General features: G+C 43.6%; 54 pseudogenes; all 54 read left to right on the top strand.

Moving 5' to 3' along the window:
- The first annotated feature begins 83 nt into the window (after nt 1–83).
- LOC142738344 (5S ribosomal RNA) lies at nt 84–202 on the top strand (annotated as a pseudogene).
- A 67-nt stretch (nt 203–269) lies between these two features.
- LOC142736963 (5S ribosomal RNA) lies at nt 270–388 on the top strand (annotated as a pseudogene).
- A 67-nt stretch (nt 389–455) lies between these two features.
- Nucleotides 456–574, top strand: LOC142684533 (5S ribosomal RNA; annotated as a pseudogene).
- A 253-nt stretch (nt 575–827) lies between these two features.
- On the top strand, nt 828–946 carry LOC142679817 (5S ribosomal RNA; annotated as a pseudogene).
- A 67-nt stretch (nt 947–1,013) lies between these two features.
- On the top strand, nt 1,014–1,132 carry LOC142736996 (5S ribosomal RNA; annotated as a pseudogene).
- Nucleotides 1,133–1,199: 67 nt separating this feature from the next.
- LOC142672698 (5S ribosomal RNA) lies at nt 1,200–1,318 on the top strand (annotated as a pseudogene).
- A 67-nt stretch (nt 1,319–1,385) lies between these two features.
- On the top strand, nt 1,386–1,504 carry LOC142692929 (5S ribosomal RNA; annotated as a pseudogene).
- A 67-nt stretch (nt 1,505–1,571) lies between these two features.
- Nucleotides 1,572–1,690, top strand: LOC142735846 (5S ribosomal RNA; annotated as a pseudogene).
- Nucleotides 1,691–1,757: 67 nt separating this feature from the next.
- LOC142730787 (5S ribosomal RNA) lies at nt 1,758–1,876 on the top strand (annotated as a pseudogene).
- Nucleotides 1,877–1,943: 67 nt separating this feature from the next.
- Nucleotides 1,944–2,062, top strand: LOC142734838 (5S ribosomal RNA; annotated as a pseudogene).
- Nucleotides 2,063–2,315: 253 nt separating this feature from the next.
- Nucleotides 2,316–2,434, top strand: LOC142737897 (5S ribosomal RNA; annotated as a pseudogene).
- Nucleotides 2,435–2,687: 253 nt separating this feature from the next.
- LOC142737214 (5S ribosomal RNA) lies at nt 2,688–2,806 on the top strand (annotated as a pseudogene).
- Nucleotides 2,807–2,873: 67 nt separating this feature from the next.
- Nucleotides 2,874–2,992, top strand: LOC142683309 (5S ribosomal RNA; annotated as a pseudogene).
- Nucleotides 2,993–3,059: 67 nt separating this feature from the next.
- LOC142729246 (5S ribosomal RNA) lies at nt 3,060–3,178 on the top strand (annotated as a pseudogene).
- Nucleotides 3,179–3,245: 67 nt separating this feature from the next.
- Nucleotides 3,246–3,364, top strand: LOC142738085 (5S ribosomal RNA; annotated as a pseudogene).
- A 253-nt stretch (nt 3,365–3,617) lies between these two features.
- LOC142737806 (5S ribosomal RNA) lies at nt 3,618–3,736 on the top strand (annotated as a pseudogene).
- A 67-nt stretch (nt 3,737–3,803) lies between these two features.
- LOC142736711 (5S ribosomal RNA) lies at nt 3,804–3,922 on the top strand (annotated as a pseudogene).
- Nucleotides 3,923–3,989: 67 nt separating this feature from the next.
- LOC142735855 (5S ribosomal RNA) lies at nt 3,990–4,108 on the top strand (annotated as a pseudogene).
- A 253-nt stretch (nt 4,109–4,361) lies between these two features.
- On the top strand, nt 4,362–4,480 carry LOC142737432 (5S ribosomal RNA; annotated as a pseudogene).
- Nucleotides 4,481–4,547: 67 nt separating this feature from the next.
- LOC142737213 (5S ribosomal RNA) lies at nt 4,548–4,666 on the top strand (annotated as a pseudogene).
- Nucleotides 4,667–4,733: 67 nt separating this feature from the next.
- Nucleotides 4,734–4,852, top strand: LOC142683298 (5S ribosomal RNA; annotated as a pseudogene).
- Nucleotides 4,853–4,919: 67 nt separating this feature from the next.
- LOC142729234 (5S ribosomal RNA) lies at nt 4,920–5,038 on the top strand (annotated as a pseudogene).
- Nucleotides 5,039–5,105: 67 nt separating this feature from the next.
- LOC142738083 (5S ribosomal RNA) lies at nt 5,106–5,224 on the top strand (annotated as a pseudogene).
- A 253-nt stretch (nt 5,225–5,477) lies between these two features.
- LOC142737805 (5S ribosomal RNA) lies at nt 5,478–5,596 on the top strand (annotated as a pseudogene).
- Nucleotides 5,597–5,663: 67 nt separating this feature from the next.
- LOC142736710 (5S ribosomal RNA) lies at nt 5,664–5,782 on the top strand (annotated as a pseudogene).
- A 67-nt stretch (nt 5,783–5,849) lies between these two features.
- Nucleotides 5,850–5,968, top strand: LOC142735854 (5S ribosomal RNA; annotated as a pseudogene).
- A 253-nt stretch (nt 5,969–6,221) lies between these two features.
- On the top strand, nt 6,222–6,340 carry LOC142667958 (5S ribosomal RNA; annotated as a pseudogene).
- A 253-nt stretch (nt 6,341–6,593) lies between these two features.
- LOC142700577 (5S ribosomal RNA) lies at nt 6,594–6,712 on the top strand (annotated as a pseudogene).
- Nucleotides 6,713–6,778: 66 nt separating this feature from the next.
- On the top strand, nt 6,779–6,897 carry LOC142702514 (5S ribosomal RNA; annotated as a pseudogene).
- A 1,371-nt stretch (nt 6,898–8,268) lies between these two features.
- Nucleotides 8,269–8,387, top strand: LOC142738313 (5S ribosomal RNA; annotated as a pseudogene).
- A 67-nt stretch (nt 8,388–8,454) lies between these two features.
- Nucleotides 8,455–8,573, top strand: LOC142736053 (5S ribosomal RNA; annotated as a pseudogene).
- A 67-nt stretch (nt 8,574–8,640) lies between these two features.
- Nucleotides 8,641–8,759, top strand: LOC142672577 (5S ribosomal RNA; annotated as a pseudogene).
- Nucleotides 8,760–8,826: 67 nt separating this feature from the next.
- On the top strand, nt 8,827–8,945 carry LOC142679784 (5S ribosomal RNA; annotated as a pseudogene).
- Nucleotides 8,946–9,198: 253 nt separating this feature from the next.
- On the top strand, nt 9,199–9,317 carry LOC142736760 (5S ribosomal RNA; annotated as a pseudogene).
- A 67-nt stretch (nt 9,318–9,384) lies between these two features.
- LOC142666623 (5S ribosomal RNA) lies at nt 9,385–9,503 on the top strand (annotated as a pseudogene).
- A 67-nt stretch (nt 9,504–9,570) lies between these two features.
- Nucleotides 9,571–9,689, top strand: LOC142735957 (5S ribosomal RNA; annotated as a pseudogene).
- A 67-nt stretch (nt 9,690–9,756) lies between these two features.
- Nucleotides 9,757–9,875, top strand: LOC142674122 (5S ribosomal RNA; annotated as a pseudogene).
- Nucleotides 9,876–10,128: 253 nt separating this feature from the next.
- LOC142672455 (5S ribosomal RNA) lies at nt 10,129–10,247 on the top strand (annotated as a pseudogene).
- A 439-nt stretch (nt 10,248–10,686) lies between these two features.
- On the top strand, nt 10,687–10,805 carry LOC142672334 (5S ribosomal RNA; annotated as a pseudogene).
- A 67-nt stretch (nt 10,806–10,872) lies between these two features.
- LOC142679773 (5S ribosomal RNA) lies at nt 10,873–10,991 on the top strand (annotated as a pseudogene).
- A 253-nt stretch (nt 10,992–11,244) lies between these two features.
- LOC142672213 (5S ribosomal RNA) lies at nt 11,245–11,363 on the top strand (annotated as a pseudogene).
- A 67-nt stretch (nt 11,364–11,430) lies between these two features.
- On the top strand, nt 11,431–11,549 carry LOC142666621 (5S ribosomal RNA; annotated as a pseudogene).
- A 67-nt stretch (nt 11,550–11,616) lies between these two features.
- On the top strand, nt 11,617–11,735 carry LOC142735956 (5S ribosomal RNA; annotated as a pseudogene).
- A 253-nt stretch (nt 11,736–11,988) lies between these two features.
- LOC142673516 (5S ribosomal RNA) lies at nt 11,989–12,107 on the top strand (annotated as a pseudogene).
- Nucleotides 12,108–12,546: 439 nt separating this feature from the next.
- LOC142735636 (5S ribosomal RNA) lies at nt 12,547–12,665 on the top strand (annotated as a pseudogene).
- Nucleotides 12,666–12,732: 67 nt separating this feature from the next.
- LOC142687062 (5S ribosomal RNA) lies at nt 12,733–12,851 on the top strand (annotated as a pseudogene).
- A 67-nt stretch (nt 12,852–12,918) lies between these two features.
- LOC142672092 (5S ribosomal RNA) lies at nt 12,919–13,037 on the top strand (annotated as a pseudogene).
- A 67-nt stretch (nt 13,038–13,104) lies between these two features.
- Nucleotides 13,105–13,223, top strand: LOC142737660 (5S ribosomal RNA; annotated as a pseudogene).
- Nucleotides 13,224–17,461: 4,238 nt separating this feature from the next.
- Nucleotides 17,462–17,580, top strand: LOC142738086 (5S ribosomal RNA; annotated as a pseudogene).
- Nucleotides 17,581–17,647: 67 nt separating this feature from the next.
- On the top strand, nt 17,648–17,766 carry LOC142670742 (5S ribosomal RNA; annotated as a pseudogene).
- A 67-nt stretch (nt 17,767–17,833) lies between these two features.
- On the top strand, nt 17,834–17,952 carry LOC142737786 (5S ribosomal RNA; annotated as a pseudogene).
- Nucleotides 17,953–18,392: 440 nt separating this feature from the next.
- LOC142702601 (5S ribosomal RNA) lies at nt 18,393–18,511 on the top strand (annotated as a pseudogene).
- A 67-nt stretch (nt 18,512–18,578) lies between these two features.
- LOC142704469 (5S ribosomal RNA) lies at nt 18,579–18,697 on the top strand (annotated as a pseudogene).
- Nucleotides 18,698–18,764: 67 nt separating this feature from the next.
- Nucleotides 18,765–18,883, top strand: LOC142671971 (5S ribosomal RNA; annotated as a pseudogene).
- Nucleotides 18,884–19,132: the final 249 nt, after the last annotated feature.

Genomic DNA, 19,132 nt, shown 5'->3' with positions numbered 1-19,132 from the left:
CGTGGTGCGGTTGACTTTTTATTATGTCGTTTAGATTTTGTTTCACAATAGATTAAATAGGACTATGGATTAAAACATTTAACGTTAATAGCCATTCTAAGCTGAATGTGCCTGCTCTCGTCAGAACGCAGAAGTTACACAGCTTAAGGCCTCGCTAGTACCAGTGTGGGAGACTGTCTGGGAATGCGTGGTGCGGTTGAATCTTTATTATGTCGTTTAGATTTTGTTTCACAATCGATTAAAAAGGACTATGGATTAAAGCCTTTAATGTCAATGGCCATTCTAGGCTGAATGTCCCTGCTCTCGTCAGATCGCAGAAGTTACACAGCTTAAGGCCTCGCTAGTACCACTGTGGGAGACTGTCTGGGAATCCGTGGTGCGGTTGACTTTTTATTATGTTGTTTAGATTTTGTTTCACAATAGATTAAATAGGACTATGGATTAAGGCTTTTAATGTCAATGGCCAATTTAAGCTGAATGTGCCTGCTCTCATCAGATCGCAGAAGTTACACAGCTTAAGGCCTCACTAGTACCAGTGTGGGAGACTGTCTGGGAATTCGTGGTGCGGTCGACTTTTTATTATGTCGTTTAGATTTTGTTTCACAATCGATTAAAAAGGACTATGGATTAAAGCATTTAATGTCAATGGCCATTCTAAGCTGAATGTACCTTCTCTCGTTAGATCGCAGAAGTTACACAGCTTAACGCCTCGCTAATACCAGTGTGGGAGACTGTCTGGGAATCCGTGGTGCGGTTGAATTTTTATTATGTCGTTTAGATTTTGTTTCACAATCGATTAAAAAGGACTATGGATTAAAGCATTTAATGTCAATGGCCATTCTAAGCTGAATGTCCCTGCTCTCGTCAGATCGCAGAAGTTACATAGCTTAAGGTCTCGCTAGTACCAGTGTGGGAGACTGTCTGGGAATCCGTGGTGCGGTTGACTCTTTATTATGTAGTTTAGATTTTGTTTCACAATCGATTAAAAAGGACTATGGATTAAAGCATTTACTGTCAATGGCCATTCTAAGCTGAATGTGCCTGCCCTCGTCAGATCGCAGAAGTTACACAGCTTAAGGCCTCGCTAGTACCAGTGTGGGAGACTGTCTGGGAATCCGTGGTGCGGTTGACTTTTTATTATGTCGTTTAGATTTTGTTTCACAATCGATTAAAAAGGACTATGGATTAAAGCATTTAATGTCAATGGCCATTCTAAGCTGAATGTGCCTGCTCTCGTCAGATCGCAGAAGTTACACAGCTTAAGGCCTCGCTAGTACCAGTGTGGGAGACTGTCTGGGAATCCGTGGTGCGGTTGACTTTTTATTATGTCGTTTAGATTTTGTTTCACAATCGATTAAAAAGGACTATGGATTAAAGCCTTTAATGTCAATGGCCATTCTAAGCTGAATGTCCCTGCTCTCGTCAGATTGCAGAAGTTACACAGCTTAAGGCCTCGCTAGTACCAGTGTGGGAGACTGTCTGGGAATCCGTGGTGCGGCTGACTTTTTATTATGTTGTTTAGATTTTGTTTCACAATAGATTAAATAGGACTATGGATTAAGGCTTTTAATGTCAATGGCCATTCTAAGCTGAATGTTCCTGCTCTCGTCAGATCGCAGAAGTTACACAGCTTAAGGCCTCGCTAGTACCAGTGTGGGAGACTGTCTGGGAATACGTGGTGCGGTTGACTTTTTATTATGTCGTTTAGATTTTGTTTCACAATAGATTAAATAGGACTATGGATTAAAGCATTTAACGTCAATAGCCATTCTAAGCTGAATGTGCCTGCTCTCGTCCGAACGCAGAAGTTACACAGCTTAAGGCCTCGCTAGTACCAGTGTGGGAGACTGTCTGGGAATTCGTGGTGCGGTTGAATTTTTATTATGTCGTTTAGATTTTGTTTCACAATCGATTAAAAAGGACTATGGATTAAAGCATTTAATGTCAATGGCCATTCTAAGCTGAATGTGCCTGCTCTCGTCAGATCGCAGAAGTTACACAGCTTAAGGCCTCGCTAGTACCAGTGTAGGAGACTGTCTGGGAATCCGTGGTGCAGTTGACTTTTTATTATGTCGTTTAGATTTTGTTTCACAATAGATTAAATAGGACTATGGATTAAAGCATTTAACGTCAATAGCCATTCTAAGCTGAATGTGCCTGCTCTCGGCCGAACGCAGAAGTTACACAGCTTAACACCTCGCTAGTACCAGTGTGGGAGACTGTCTGGGAATCCGTGGTGCGGTTGAATTTTTATTATGTCGTTTAGATTTTGTTTCACAATCGATTAAAAAGGACTATGGATTAAAGCCTTTAATGTCAATGGCCATTCTAAGCTGAATGTCCCTGCTCTCGTCAGATTGCAGAAGTTACACAGCTTAAGGCCTCGCTAGTACCAGTGTGGGAGACTGTCTGGGAATCCGTGGTGCGGTTGACTTTTTATTACGTTGTTTAGATTTTGTTTCACAATAGATTAAATAGGACTATGGATTAAAGCATTTAACGTCAATGGCTATTCTAAGCTGAATGTGCCTGCTCTCGTCAGATCGCAGAAGTTGCACAGCTTAAGACCTCGCTAGTACCAGTGTGGGAGACAGTCTGGGAATCCGTGGAGCGGTTGAATTTTTATTATGTCGTTTCGATTTTGTTTCACAATCGATTAAAAAGGACTATGGATTAAAGCATTTAATGTCAATGGCCATTCTAAGCTGAATGTCCCTGCTTTCGTCAGATCGCAGAAGTTACACAGCTTAAGGCCTCGCTAGTACCAGTGTGGGAGACTGTCTGGGAATCCGTGGTGCGGTTGACTTTTTATTATGTCGTTTAGATTTTATTTCACAATCGATTAAAAAGGACTATGGATTACAGCATTTAATGTCAATGGCCATTGTAAGCTGAATGTGCCTGCTCTCGTCCGATCGCAGAAGTTACACAGCTTAAGGCCCTGCTAGTACCAGTGTGGGAGACTGTCTGGGAATCCGTGGTGCGGTTGACTTTTTATTATGTCGTTTAGATTTTGTTTCACAATAGATTAAATAGGACTATGGATTAAAACATTTAACGTCAATGGCCATTCTAAGCTGAATGTGCCTGCTCTCGTCAGAACGCAGAAGTTACATAGCTTAAGGCCTCGCTAGTACCAGTGTGGGAGACTGTCTGGGAATCCGTGGTGCGGTTGACTTTTTATTATGTTGTTTAGATTTTGTTTCACAATAGATTAAATAGGACTATGGATTAAGGCTTTTAATGTCAATGGCCATTCTAAGCTGAATGTGCCTGCTCTCGTCAGATCGCAGAAGTTGCACAGCTTAAGGCCTCGCTAGTACCAGTGTGGGAGACTGTCTGGGAATCCGTGGTGCGGTTGACTTTTTATTATGTCGTTTAGATTTTGTTTCACAATCGATTAAAAAGGACTATGGATTAAAGCATTTAATGTCAATGGCCATTCGAAGCTGAATGTGCCTGCTCTCGTTAGATCGCAGAAGTTACACAGCTTAACGCCTCGCTAGTACCAGTGTGGGAGACTGTCTGGGAATCTAGGGTGCGGTTGACTTTTTATTATGTCGTTTAGATTTTGTTTCACAATAGATTAAATAGGACTATGGATTAAAGCATTTAACGTCAATGGCCATTCTAAGCTGAATGTGCCTGCTCTCGTCAGATCGCAGAAGTTACACAGCTTAAGCCCTCGCTAGTACCAGTGTGGGAGACTGTCTGGGAATCCGTGGTGCGGTTGACTTTTTATTATGTCGTTTAGATTTTGTTTCACAATAGATTAAATAGGACTATGGATTAAAGCATTTAACGTCAATAGCCATTCTAAGCTGAATGTGCCTGCTCTCGTCAGAACGCAGAAGTTACACAGCTTAAGGCCTCGCTAGTACCAGTGTGGGAGACTGTCTGGGAATGCGTGGTGCGGTTGAATTTTTATTATGTCGTTTAGATTTTGTTTCACAATCGATTAAAAAGGACTATGGATTAAAGCCTTTAATGTCAATGGCCATTCTAGGCTGAATGTCCCTGCTCTCGTCAGATCGCAGAAGTTACACAGCTTAAGGCCTCGCTAGTACCAGTGTGGGAGACTGTCTGGGAATCCGTGGTGCGGTTGACTTTTTATTATGTCGTTTAGATTTTGTTTCACAATAGATTAAATAGGACTATGGATTAAAGCATTTAGCGTCAATGGCCATTCTAAGCTGAATGTGCCTGCCCTCGTCAGATCACAGAAGTTACACAGCTTAAGTCCTCGCTAGTATCTGTGTGGGAGACTGTCTGGGAATCCGTGGTGCGGTTGACTTTTTATTATGTCGTTTAGATTTTGTTTCACAATCGATTAAAAAGGACTATGCATTAAAGCATTTAATGTCAATTGCCATTCTAAGCTGAATGTACCTGCTCTCGTCAAATCGCAGAAGTTACACAGCTTAAGGCCTTGCTAGTACCAGTGTGGGAGACTGTCTGGGAATCCGTGGTGCGGTTGACTTTTTATTATGTCGTTTAGATTTTGTTTCACAATCGATTAAAAAGGACTATGGATTAAAGCATTTAATGTCAATGGCCATTCTAAGCTGAATGTCCCTGCTTTCGTCAGATCGCAGAAGTTACACAGCTTAAGGCCTCGCTAGTACCAGTGTGGGAGACTGTCTGGGAATCCGTGGTGCGGTTGACTTTTTATTATGTCGTTTAGATTTTATTTCACAATCGATTAAAAAGGACTATGGATTACAGCATTTAATGTCAATGGCCATTGTAAGCTGAATGTGCCTGCTCTCGTCCGATCGCAGAAGTTACACAGCTTAAGGCCCTGCTAGTACCAGTGTGGGAGACTGTCTGGGAATCCGTGGTGCGGTTGACTTTTTATTATGTCGTTTAGATTTTGTTTCACAATAGATTAAATAGGACTATGGATTAAAACATTTAACGTCAATGGCCATTCTAAGCTGAATGTGCCTGCTCTCGTCAGAACGCAGAAGTTACATAGCTTAAGGCCTCGCTAGTACCAGTGTGGGAGACTGTCTGGGAATCCGTGGTGCGGTTGACTTTTTATTATGTTGTTTAGATTTTGTTTCACAATAGATTAAATAGGACTATGGATTAAGGCTTTTAATGTCAATGGCCATTCTAAGCTGAATGTGCCTGCTCTCGTCAGATCGCAGAAGTTGCACAGCTTAAGGCCTCGCTAGTACCAGTGTGGGAGACTGTCTGGGAATCCGTGGTGCGGTTGACTTTTTATTATGTCGTTTAGATTTTGTTTCACAATCGATTAAAAAGGACTATGGATTAAAGCATTTAATGTCAATGGCCATTCGAAGCTGAATGTGCCTGCTCTCGTTAGATCGCAGAAGTTACACAGCTTAACGCCTCGCTAGTACCAGTGTGGGAGACTGTCTGGGAATCTAGGGTGCGGTTGACTTTTTATTATGTCGTTTAGATTTTGTTTCACAATAGATTAAATAGGACTATGGATTAAAGCATTTAACGTCAATGGCCATTCTAAGCTGAATGTGCCTGCTCTCGTCAGATCGCAGAAGTTACACAGCTTAAGCCCTCGCTAGTACCAGTGTGGGAGACTGTCTGGGAATCCGTGGTGCGGTTGACTTTTTATTATGTCGTTTAGATTTTGTTTCACAATAGATTAAATAGGACTATGGATTAAAGCATTTAACGTCAATAGCCATTCTAAGCTGAATGTGCCTGCTCTCGTCAGAACGCAGAAGTTACACAGCTTAAGGCCTCGCTAGTACCAGTGTGGGAGACTGTCTGGGAATGCGTGGTGCGGTTGAATTTTTATTATGTCGTTTAGATTTTGTTTCACAATCGATTAAAAAGGACTATGGATTAAAGCCTTTAATGTCAATGGCCATTCTAGGCTGAATGTCCCTGCTCTCGTCAGATCGCAGAAGTTACACAGCTTAAGGCCTCGCTAGTACCAGTGTGGGAGACTGTCTGGGAATCCGTGGTGCGGTTGACTTTTTATTATGTCGTTTAGATTTTGTTTCACAATAGATTAAATAGGACTATGGATTAAAGCATTTAGCGTCAATGGCCATTCTAAGCTGAATGTGCCTGCCCTCGTCAGATCACAGAAGTTACACAGCTTAAGTCCTCGCTAGTATCTGTGTGGGAGACTGTCTGGGAATCCGTGGTGCGGTTGACTTTTTATTATGTCGTTTAGATTTTGTTTCACAATCGATTAAAAAGGACTATGCATTAAAGCATTTAATGTCAATTGCCATTCTAAGCTGAATGTACCTGCTCTCGTCAAATCGCAGAAGTTACACAGCTTAAGGCCTTGCTAGTACCAGTGTGGGAGACTGTCTGGGAATCTGTGGTGCGGTTGACTTTTTATTATGTCGTTTAGATTTTGTTTCACAATAGATTAAATAGGACTATGGATTAAAGCATTTAACGTCAATGGCCATTCTAAGCTGAATGTCCTTGCTCTCATCAGATTGCAGAAGTTACACAGCTTAAGGCCTCGCTAGTACGAGTGTGGGAGACTGTCTGGGAATCTGTGGTGTGGTTGACTTTTTATTATGTCGTTTATATTTTGTTTCACAATAGATTAAATAGGACTATGGATTAAAGCATTTAACGTCAATGGCCATTCTAAGCTGAATGTGCCTGGTCTCGTCAGATCGCAGAAGTTACACAGCTTAAGGCCTCGCTAGTACCAGTGTGGGAGATTGTATGGGAATCTGTGGTGCGGTTGACTTTTTATTATGTCGTTTAGATTTGTTTCACATTCGATTAAAATGGACTATGGATTAAAGCATTTAGTGTCAATGGCCATTCTAAGCTGAATGTGCCTACTCTCGTCAGATCGCAGAAGTTACACAGCTTAAGGCCTCGCTAGTACCAGTGTGGGAGACTGTCTGGGAATCCGTGGTGTGGTTGCCTTTTTATTATGTCGTTTAGAATTTGTTTCACAATCGATTAAAAATAATAATAAACTAAAGCTATAAAAGTTAATGGCCATTCTTGGCTGAAATGTGCCTTTTTTCGTCAAATCGCAGATGAATAACACTTTAACACCTCGCTAGTACCAGTGTTAGAGACTTTCTGGGAATCCGTGGTGCTGTTGACTTTTTATTATGTCGTTTAGAATTTGTTTCACAATCGTTTAAAAATAAAAATAGACTAAAGCTTTAAAAGTTAATAGTCATTCTAAGCTTAAATGTGCCTTTTCTCGTCAAATCGCAGATATATAACACTTTAAGGCCTCGCTAGTACGAGTGTGAGAGACTGTCTGGGAATACGTGGTGCGGTTGACTTTTTATTATGTCGTTTAGATTTTGTTTCACAATCGATTAAAAAGGACTATGGATTAAAGCATTTAATGTCGATGGCTATTCTAAGCTGAATGTGCCTGCTCTTGTCAGTTCACAGAAGTTACACAGCTTAAGGCCTCACTAGTACCAGTGTGGGAGACTGTCTGGGAATCCGTGGTGCGGTTGACTTTTTATTATGTCGTTTAGATTTGTTTCACAATCGATTAAAATGGACTATGGATTAAAGCATTTATTGTCGATGGCTATTCTAAGCTGAATGTACCTGCTCTTGTCAGTTCACAGAAGTTACACAGCTTAAGGCCTCACTAGTACCAGTGTGGGAGACTGTCTGGGAATCCGTGGTGCGGTTGACTTTTTATTATGTCGTTTAGAATTTGTTTCACAATCGATTAAAAATAATAATAAACTAAAGCTTTAAAAGTTAATAGCCATTCTAAGCTTAAATGTGCCTTTTCTCGTCAAATCGCAGATATATAACACTTTAAGGCCTTGCTAGTACGAGTGTGAGAGACTGTCTGGGAATATGTGGTGCGGTTGACTTTTTATTATGTCGTTTAGATTTTGTTTCACAATCGATTAAAAAGGACTATGGATTAAAGCATTTACTGTCAATGGCCATTCTAATCTGAATGTCCCTGCTCTCGTTAGATTGCAGAAGTTACACAGCTTAACGCCTCGCTAGTACCAGTGTGGGAGACTGTCTGGGAATCCGTGGTGCGGTTGACGTTTTATTATGTCGTTTAGATTTTGTTTCACAATAGATTAAATAGGACTATGGATTAAAGCATTTAACGTCAATGGCGATTCTAAGCTGAATGTGCCTCCTCTGGTCAGATCACAGAAGATACACAGCTTAAGGCCTCGCTAGTACCAGTGTGGGAGACTTTCTGGGAATCCGTGGTGCGGTTGCCTTTTTATTATGTCGTTTAGATTTTGTTTCACAATCGATTAAAAAGGACTATGGATTAAAGCATTTAATGTCAATGGCCATTCTAAGCTGAATGTGCCTGCTCTCGTTAGATCGCAGAAGTTACACAGCTTAAGGCCTCGCTAGTACCAGTGTGGGAGACTGTCTGGGAATCCATGGTGCGGTTGACTTTTTATTATGTCGTTTCGATTTTGTTTCACAATAGATTAAATAGGACTATGGATTAAAGCATTTAACGTCAATGGCCATTCTAAGCTGAATGTGCCTGCTCTCGTCAGATCGCAGAAGTTACACTGCTTAAGGCCTCGCTAGTACCAGTGTGGGAGACTGTCTGGGAATCCGTGGTGCGGTTGACTTTTTATTATGTTGTTTAGATTTTGTTTCACAATAGATTAAATAGGACTATGGATTAAGGCTTTTAATGTCAATGGCCATTCTAAGCTGAATGTGCCTGCTCTCGTCAGATCGCAGAAGTTACACAGCTTAAGGCCTCGCTAGTACCAGTGTGGGAGACTGTCTGGGAATCCGTGGTGCGGTTGACTTTTTATTATGTCGTTTAGATTTTGTTTCACAATCGATTAAAAAGGACTATGGATTAAAGCATTTAATGTCAATGGCCATTCTAAGCGGAATGTGCCTGCTCTCGTTAGATCGCAGAAGTTACACAGCTTAACGCCTCGCTAGTACCAGTGTGGGAGACTGTCTGGGAATCCGTGGTGCTGTTGACTTTTTATTATGTCGTTTAGATTTTGTTTCACAATAGATTAAATAGGACTATGGATTAAAGCATCTAACGTCAATGGCCATTGTAAGCTGAATGTGCCTTCTCTCGTCAGATCGCAGAAGTTACACAGCTTAAGGCCCTGCTAGTACCAGTGTGGGAGACTGTCTGGGAATCCGTGGTGCGCTTGACATTTAATTATGCTGTTTAGATTTTGTTTCACAATAGATTAAATAGGACTATGGATTAAGGCTTTTAATGTCAATGGCCATTCTAAGATGAATGTGCCTGCTCTCGTCAGATCGCAGAAGTTACACAGCTTAAGGCCTCGCTAGTACCAGTGTGGGAGACTGTCTGGGAATCCGTGGTGCGGTTGACTTTTTATTATGTCGTTTAGATTTTGTTTCACAATCGATTAAAAAGGACTATGGATTAAAGCACTTAATGTCAATGGCCATTCTAAGCTGAATGTGCCTGCTCTCGTCGAAACGCAGAAGTTACACAGCTTAAGGCCTCGCTAGTACCAGTGTGGGAGACTGTCTGGGAATCCGTGGTGCGGTTGACTTTTTATTATGTCGTTTAGATTTTGTTTCACAATCGATTAAAAAGGACTATGGATTAAAGCATTTAATGTCAATGGCCATTCTAAGCTGAATGTGCCTGCTCTCGTCAGATCGCAGAAGTTACACAGCTTAAGGCCTCGCTAGTACCAGTGTGGGAGACTGTCTGGGAATCCGTGGTGCGGTGGACTTTTTATTATGTCGTTTAGATTTTGTTTCACAATAGATTAAATAGGACTATGGATTAAAGCACTTAACGTCAATGGCCATTCTAAGCTGAATGTGCCTGCTCTCGTCAGATCGCAGAAGTTACACAGCTTAAGGCCTCGCTAGTACCAGTGTGTGAGACTGTGTGGGAATCCGTGGTGCGGTTGACTTTTTATTATGTCGTTTAGATTTTGTTTCACAATCGATTAAAAAGGACTATGGATTAAAGCATTTAATGTCAATGGCCATTCTAAGCTGAATGTGCCTGCTCTCGTTAGATCGCAGAAGTTACACAGCTTAACGCCTCGCTAGTACCAGTGTGGGAGACTGTCTGGGAATCTGTGGTCCGGTTGACTTTTTATTATGTCGTTTAGATTTTATTTCACAATAGATTAAATAGGACTATGGATTAAAGCATTCAACGTCAATGGCCATTCTAAGCTGAATGTGCCTGCTCTCGTCAGATCGCAGAAGTTACACAGCTTAAGGCCTCGCTAGTACCAGTGTGGGAGACTGTCTGGGAATCCGTGGTGCGGTTGACTTTTTATTATGTCGTTTAGATTTTGTTTCACAATAGATTAAATAGGACTATGGATTAAAGCATTTAACGTCAATGGCCATTCTAAGCTGAATGTGCCTGCTCTCGTCAGATTGCAGAAGTTGCACAGCTTAAGGCCTCGCTAGTACCAGTGTGGGAGACTGTCTGGGAATCCGTGGAGCGGTTGAATTTTTATTATGTCGTTTCGATTTTGTTTCACAATCGATTAAAAAGGACTATGGATTAAAGCATTTAATGTCAATGGCCGTTCTAAGCTGAATGTCCCAGCTCTCGTCAGATCGCAGAAGTTACACAGCTTAACCCCTCGCTAGTACCAGTGTGGGAGACTGTCTGGGAATCCGTGGTGCGGTTGACTTTTTATTATGTCGTTTAGATTTTGTTTCACAATCGATTAAAAAGGACTATGGATTAAAGCATTTAATGTCAATGGCCATTCTAAGCTGAATGTGCCTGCTCTCGTCAGATCGCAGAAGTTACACAGCTTAAGGCCTCGCTAGTACCAGTGTGGGAGACTGTCTGGGAATCCGTGGTGCGGTTGACTTTTTATTATGTCGTTTAGATTTTGTTTCACAATCGATTAAAAAGGACTATGGATTAAAGCATTTAATGTCAATGGCCATTCTAAGCGGAATGTGCCTGCTCTCGTTAGATCGCAGAAGTTACACAGCTTAACGCCTCGCTAGTACCAGTGTGGGAGACTGTCTGGGAATCCGTGGTGCTGTTGACTTTTTATTATGTCGTTTAGATTTTGTTTCACAATAGATTAAATAGGACTATGGATTAAAGCATCTAACGTCAATGGCCATTGTAAGCTGAATGTGCCTTCTCTCGTCAGATCGCAGAAGTTACACAGCTTAAGGCCCTGCTAGTACCAGTGTGGGAGACTGTCTGGGAATCCGTGGTGCGCTTGACATTTAATTATGCTGTTTAGATTTTGTTTCACAATAGATTAAATAGGACTATGGATTAAGGCTTTTAATGTCAATGGCCATTCTAAGCTGAATGTGCCTGCTCTCGTCAGATCGCAGAAGTTACACAGCTTAAGGCCTCGCTAGTACCAGTGTGGGAGACTGTCTGGGAATCCGTGGTGCGGTTGACTTTTTATTATGTCGTTTAGATTTTGTTTCACAATCGATTAAAAAGGACTATGGATTAAAGCATTTAATGTCAATGGCCATTCTAAGCTGAATGTGCCTGCTCTCGTCGAAACGCAGAAGTTACACAGCTTAAGGCCTCGCTAGTACCAGTGTGGGAGACTGTCTGGGAATCCGTGGTGCGGTTGACTTTTTATTATGTCGTTTAGATTTTGTTTCACAATCGATTAAAAAGGACTATGGATTACAGCATTTAATGTCAATGGCCATTCTAAGCTGAATGTGCCTGCTCTCGTCAGATCGCAGAAGTTACACAGCTTAAGGCCTCGCTAGTACCAGTGTGGGAGACTGTCTGGGAATCCGTGGTGCGGTGGACTTTTTATTATGTCGTTTAGATTTTGTTTCACAATAGATTAAATAGGACTATGGATTAAAGCACTTAACGTCAATGGCCATTCTAAGCTGAATGTGCCTGCTCTCGTCAGATCGCAGAAGTTACACAGCTTAACGCCTCGCTAGTACCAGTGTGGGAGACTGTCTGGGAATCTGTGGTCCGGTTGACTTTTTATTATGTCGTTTAGATTTTATTTCACAATAGATTAAATAGGACTATGGATTAAAGCATTCAACGTCAATGGCCATTCTAAGCTGAATGTGCCTTCTCTCGTCAGATCGCAGAAGTTATACAGCTTAAGGCCTCGCTAGTACCAGTGTGGGAGACTGTCTGGGAATCCGTGGTGCGGTTGACTTTTTATTATGTCGTTTAGATTTTGTTTCACAATAGATTAAATAGGACTATGGATTAAAGCATTTAACGTCAATGGCCATTCTAAGCTGAATGTGCCTGCTCTCGTCAGATTGCAGAAGTTGCACAGCTTAAGGCCTCGCTAGTACCAGTGTGGGAGACTGTCTGGGAATCCGTGGAGCGGTTGAATTTTTATTATGTCGTTTCGATTTTGTTTCACAATCGATTAAAAAGGACTATGGATTAAAGCATTTAATGTCAATGGCCGTTCTAAGCTGAATGTCCCAGCTCTCGTCAGATCGCAGAAGTTACACACCTTAACCCCTCGCTAGTACCAGTGTGGGAGACTGTCTGGGAATCCGTGGTGCGGTTGACTTTTTATTATGTCGTTTAGATTTTGTTTCACAATCGATTAAAAAGGACTATGGATTAAAGCATTTAATGTCAATGGCCATTCTAAGCTGAATGTGCCTGCTCTCGTCAGATCGCAGAAGTTACACAGCTTAAGGCCTCGCTAGTACCAGTGTGGGAGACTGTCTGGGAATCCGTGGTGCGGTTGCCTTTTTATTATGTCGTTTAGATTTTGTTTCACAATCGATTAAAAAGGACTATGGATTACAGCATTTGATGTCAATGGCCATTGTAAGCTGAATGTGCCTGCTCTCGTCAGATCGCAGAAGTTACACAGCTTAAGGCCCTGCTAGTACCAGTGTGGGAGACTGTCTGGGAATCCGTGGTGCGGTTGACTTTTTATTATGTCGTTTAGATTTTGTTTCACAATAGATTAAATAGGACTATGGATTAAAACATTTAACGTCAATGGCCATTCTAAGCTGAATGTGCCTGCTCTCGTCAGATCGCAGAAGTTACACAGCTTAAGGCCTCGCTAGTACCAGTGTGGGAGACTGTCTGGGAATCCGTGGTGCGGTTGACTTTTTATTATGTCGTTTAGATTTTGTTTCACAATCGATTAAAAAGGACTATGGATTAAAGCATTTAAAGTCAATGGCCATTCTAAGCTGAATGTCCCTGCTCTCGTCAGATCGCAGAAGTTACACAGCTTAAGGTCTCGCTAGTACCAGTGTGGGAGACTGTCTGGGAATCCGTGGTGCGGTTGACTTTTTATTATGTCGTTTAGATTTTGTTTCACAATCGATTAAAAAGGACTATGGATTAAAGCATTTAATGTCAATAGCCATTCTAAGCTGAATGTGCCTGCTCTTGTCAGATCGCAGAAGTTACACAGCTTAAGGCCTCATTTACACGAGCGTATTAGACGCGCGTGCGACGCGCGTGCTTTTCACGCGTGTCGTACGCACCTATAATAGTCTATGGGGCTGTTTAGACGATGCGTGTATTTTGCGCTGCGTGAGTGCGTTGCGTAAAACTCACGACATGTTCTATATTCTTGCGTTTTTCACGCAACACGCACCCATTGACTTCAATGGGTGCGTGAAAACAACGCATGCCACACGGACGGTCCTGCGTTGCATGCGCGAAAAACACGCAAGAACTGTTATGTCCATTCTAATTAGTCTATAAAGCTACACAAAGCTTCTCCAAACCAGGAAGTGCCTGCCTTTCAAGTGCGAGGGGGCAAGTCTAGCCAGTGCCAGGAGAGTTGTCTGCGGATATTTTGGAGTGTTTCACAGCCACATACTACAGCCATGCCGCGCGGGATGGATGTGGAGCGCCTCATACTTTTTGTCCAGGAGCATCCAGCGATATGGGATAACAGATGTGAGGAGTATCACAACAGGACGGTGAAGGAGGACGCATGGGAGTTGGTGGCCAAAAACCTCTTTGGGCAAGAGTGGGAGACAGGCCGAACCCGTGACCGCACTCGGTTGGGTGAGTACCTGGCATTTTCTGTCAATGCCTGTCATGCCTATCGAAAACCTGGGCCCTGTATGTGTATTGCGCACATGAGCACGAGAAACTTTGGTGGAGCAGGTGCTTCCCCACGTCCCACCGCATTGCCATTGCAGGGCCCTTCATTTTGTAGTGAGAGGTGATAGTTCTGATGGCGTGTTTTGTTTTTGTTACATACACCAGTCCAAGATATCAAGACACGGTGGCGGAGCTGCCGTGATCAATTCAGGCGAGAGATGGGTGACAAGGGACGCAGCGGAGATGGGGCATCTCGCAAACGGCCCTACATTTATACGAAACAGCTGATGTTCCTGAAGGACATCATGGATATGCGCACGTAAGCATTTATGTCGTTGCATGAGTGTACTGTGTGTTTGGCCAGGTCCTGTCTGTCAACGTGTTGTTGTGGGCATTGTTAGATTTTGTACTCATAATTTTTTGCCTCCTTGTAGAACCACCGACAATTTGGAGGATACAGCAGAGGAGACTGACGTGGGGGAGTCTGTGGCCGAAGCCCCTGCTCCCAATATCCTGCCACCCAGCCCCGAGCCGACACCCCAGGAGCCCGCACCAGGCCAGTCCGAACGGCCGGTTGGCTCTCCAGCCCAGGAGCGGCCCGTGCGAGCCCGCAGTCGGCGTGTTCGTGCCCCACAGCCCTCCACATCTGCCCAGGTGGATACGCGGGTACTGGACTATTTGAGGCGAGCCGCAGAGGAGGATGGCAATGATGCCTTTGGCCGCAGCATTGTGCCCCTCCTACGCCTGGTGCCGATGGACCTTATGGGCCGTCTGCAGGCGTCGATCGTCACATTGATCGACGCTTGCAGACCGCCACACAATCCCCATCCGTGTTTCACGGCAATAGAGCAGTGGCGAAATACTTACATGCCGCCACCCACGGCCCAGGTGCCTGGCCAATTTCACCCTGTTCCCCAGATGGCCCGTCCGCATCCATACATGCGCCCTATGGCTCCCCACTTCGCAGGGCCCACATTCCAGCCACCACATCAGCACCACTATGCTGGCCAGGAACAACCTACCCAGCTCCAGGTCCAGCATAGTGGTGCTGAAATGCAGGCATATGCCTCCCCAGCCCAACTATACCAACACCTCTGAGTGTGTTGGTGCCAATATATTTGGACGGCACTGTTGTGTGTGGTGCAGGCCTGGCCACGTATATATTGTGGGATCATGTTTTTATTTTGGATTTCGTTACACCATGTTGGTGTCTAATTTTTTTTCCACAAATTTTGGGATTGGTCCGAATCCCTAAATAAAATAAAAAAACGTTAATGGTTTGATTTCGTTTTATTATTCATTTCGACCACCCAACAGAAGGTTTGGCACACATTTCCTTAGCCTACACTCTCACACACTTCTGGCCTTTTGGACCAATGCATGGACATGTGATATGAGGTTTTAGTTAATCTCTCGTGGTTTGACATGGCTTGAAAGGGATTGCAAAGTTTACGTCCTGCCATGGGCCCTGAAGCAAAATAAGTACACTTGCAATTGGACTTCCCTAACTGGAGTCCGCACAACAGGATATATGGGCAAAGTAAGTCGGCAACTGTGTAAAGTCCTGCTCAAACCCCGAGAGATATAAGCTCGCAACCCGCGTCAAGGGTCCTCATGTTTTGCGAGTCCCTACCCCAACCCCAACACACAAAAGAAACAAAACAAAAAATGCCCACATCTCAGGTGGGTAGTGAAGCGTCAAAAGAACATTCACCCCTTCACAGGTCATCAGCCCCCCACGGTGCTGGTCCAGATGGGCACTCAAAATATGCCGCCAAAGTATCACGAACTCGAAGGCCGGAGGAGACAGATCGCCCGAGAGGAATCACCGGGACATTGTCAGTGGTGTCTGCGTGTGTTATGATATAGTCAGCATCAAAGTTTGCATCATTAATGCGGCAGAAGTTATGCAGAACTACACCCGCTTGGATAACACGTGTGACATTATGCATGGACAATTGCATTGTTGACAGAAAGACACGCCACCTGTTCGACATAATGCCAAAGGCACATTCGACACATCGCCGAGCTCTGCCCAGGCGGAGATTGAACATGCACCTACGGTCATCCAAGCCCCTTCTTGCAAAGGGACGCATGACTTGCCTTGTGAGTGCAAACCCCTCATCTGCCACGATTACATACGGGATTGGGGGCCCGCTGGAGCCTGGGAGGATGGAGGGTTCCGGCAACCCCAGTCGCCTATTCACGAGTCGCTTCCCCATTCTTGATGTACGGAATATGCGGGCATCTGCCGAGCTTCCATACGAGCCAATGTCAACAATAGTGAAACAATAATTAGTGTCCGCCAAGGCTAACAATACCATCGAAAAATACTGCTTGTAGTTATAGTATTGCGAGCCACTGCGTGGGGGCTTTCTCACACGAATGTGTTTGCCGTCAAGGGCACCAATGCAATTTGGAAATTCAGTAGCTCTAAGAAATCCCTCTGATATACTTAGCCACTGTTCTGTCGTGGGCTGAGGCATGACCGTGCTCTTTAAACTCTGCCACAACACGACACAGGTGGATGTGACAATGAAGGAAATGGTGGTGACTCCCAAAAGAAATTCAAAATGCAACGAATGATAACTATTGCCTGTGGCCAGAAATCTAGAAAATAAAGAGAAAGAAAAAGAAAGGAAGAACACATGTTAGTGGGGGGCTGGTAAAGCAGACAGCGGCATGGACTAAGTTATAGCAGCTTCATACATACCTCAAGGTCACAAGCAGACGTTCCTCGGGCGAAATGCAGCGTCTCATGTTCGTATTCTGGAAGGTGAGACCAGAGCGAGTTTGCTCAAGCAGAAGGTCAAATGTGGCCACAGACATGCGGCAGAAGGATCGAAATTTGTCGGGATGCCGGCGTAAGTCCTCAAACAGGGTATGGAAATGCCCTTTTATTGTACGTTGGGCCACAAGTGGATGAACCCAAATGCGACTTCTTCCAGGCGTGTGGTGCTGCAGCATGTGTCGGCGCTGGCCAAACCGACGTGAGATCATCCAGAGAAGAAGCACACGCGCCAGTGCTGGCGAAGCCATAATAGTTGGGTGTCAAAGCGATTCAAATTTGAAGGGAAAAACAAACACTGTGGTTTCTGCAGAGGCGGAAATAACCTTGCAAACAGATTTCTACCAGCAAGCAGGGGTTGGGCCAGCTGGCCTATTTGTAGGCGGGCGTCCCACTAATCCCCTCTGCGTTTTTTACGGGTGATGCAAACGCTAGTCGTGCGCGCGTTTAAAACGCAACAAGGCTGCGTATACGCAGTGCATACGCCATACAAACGCGCGCAAAACGCAGCGTTTTTTGCGCGCGCAAAACGCACACGCTCGTGTAAATGAGGCCTAAGGCCTCGCTAGTACCAGTGTGGGAGACTGTCTGGGAATCCGTGGTGCGGTTGACTTTTTATTATGTCATTTAGATTTTGTTTCACAATCGATTAAAAAGGACTATGGATTAAAGCCTTAAATGTCAATGGCCATTCTAGGCTGAATGTCCCTGCTCTCGTCAGATCGCAGAAGTTACACAGCTTAAGGCCTCGCTAGTACCAGTGTGGGAGACTGTCTGGGAATCCGTGGTGTGGTTGACTTTTTATTATGTCGTTTAGATTTTGTTTCACAATCGATTAAAAAGGACTATGGATTAAAGCATTTAATGTCAATGGCCATTCTAAGCTGAATGTCCCTGCTCTCGTCAAATCGCAGAAGTTACACAGCTTAAGGCCTCGCTAGTACCAGTGTGGGAGACTGTCTGGGAAGCCGTGGTGCAGTTGACTTTTTATTATGTCGTTTAGATTTTGTTTCACAATCGATTAAAAAGGACTATGGATTAAAGCATTTAAAGTCAATGGCCATTCTAAGCTGAATGTACCTGCTCTCGTCAGATCGCAGAAGTTACACAGCTTAAGGCCTCGCTAGTACCAGTGTGGGAGGCTGTCTGGGAATCCGTGGTGCAGTTGAATTTTTATTATGTCGTTTAGATTTTGTTTCACAATCGATTAAAAAGGACTATGGATTAAAGCATTTAACGTCAATGGCCATTCTAAGCTGAATGTGCCTGCTCTCGTCAGAACGCAGAAGTTACACAGCTTAAGTCCTCGCTAGTACCAGTGTGGGAGAATGTCTGGGAATCCGTGGTGCGGTTGAATTTTTATTATGTCGTTTAGATTTTGTTTCACAATCGATTAAAAAGGACTATGGATTAAAGAATTTAAAGTCAATGGCAATTCTAAGATGAATGTCCCTGCTCTCGTCCAGATCGCAGAAGTTACACAGCTTAAAGCCTCGCTAGTACCAGTGTGGGAGACTGTCTGGGAATCCGTGGTGCGGTTGACTTTTTATTATGTTGTTTAGATTTTGTTTCACAATAGATTAAATAGGACTATGGATTAAGGCTTTTAATGTCAATGGCCATTCTAAGCTGAATGTGCCTGCTCTCGTCAAAGCGCAGAAGTTACACAGCTTAAGGCCTCGCTAGTACCAGTGTGGGAGACTGTCTGGGAATCCGTGGTGCGGTTTACTTTTTATTATGTCGTTTAGATTTAGTTTCACAATCGATTAAAAAGAACTATGGATTAAAGCATTTAATGTCAATGGCCATTCTAAGCTGAATGTGCCTGCTCTCGTCAGATCGCAGAAGTTACACAGCTTAACGCCTTGCTAGTACCAGTGTAGGAGACTGTCTGGGAATCCGTGGAGCAGTTGACTTTTTATTATGTCGTTTAGATTTTGTTTCACAATCGATTAAAAAGGACTATGGATTAAAGCATTTAATGTCAATGGCCATTCTAAGCTGAATGTGCCTGCTCTCGTCAGATCGCAGAAGTTACACAGCTTAAGGCCTCGCTAGTACCAGTGTGGGAGACTGTCTGGGAATCCGTGGTGCGGTTGACTTTTTATTATGTCGTTTAGATTTTGTTTCACAATAGATTAAATAGGACTATGGATTAAAGCATTTAACGTCAATGGCCATTCTAAGCTGAATGTGCTTACTCTCGTCAGGTCGCAGAAGTTACACAGCTTAAGGCCTCTCTAGTACCAGTGTGGGAGACTGTCTGGGAATCCGTGGTGCGGTTGGATTTTTATTATGTCGTTCAGATTTTGTTTCACAATCGATTAAAAAGGACTATGGATTAAAGCATT

The sequence above is a fragment of the Rhinoderma darwinii genome, chromosome 1 (genome assembly GCF_050947455.1).
Source record: "Rhinoderma darwinii isolate aRhiDar2 chromosome 1, aRhiDar2.hap1, whole genome shotgun sequence".
In the NCBI taxonomy this organism is placed as follows: domain Eukaryota; kingdom Metazoa; phylum Chordata; class Amphibia; order Anura; family Rhinodermatidae; genus Rhinoderma; species Rhinoderma darwinii.
This window is presented reverse-complemented; position numbering and strand designations above follow the sequence as displayed.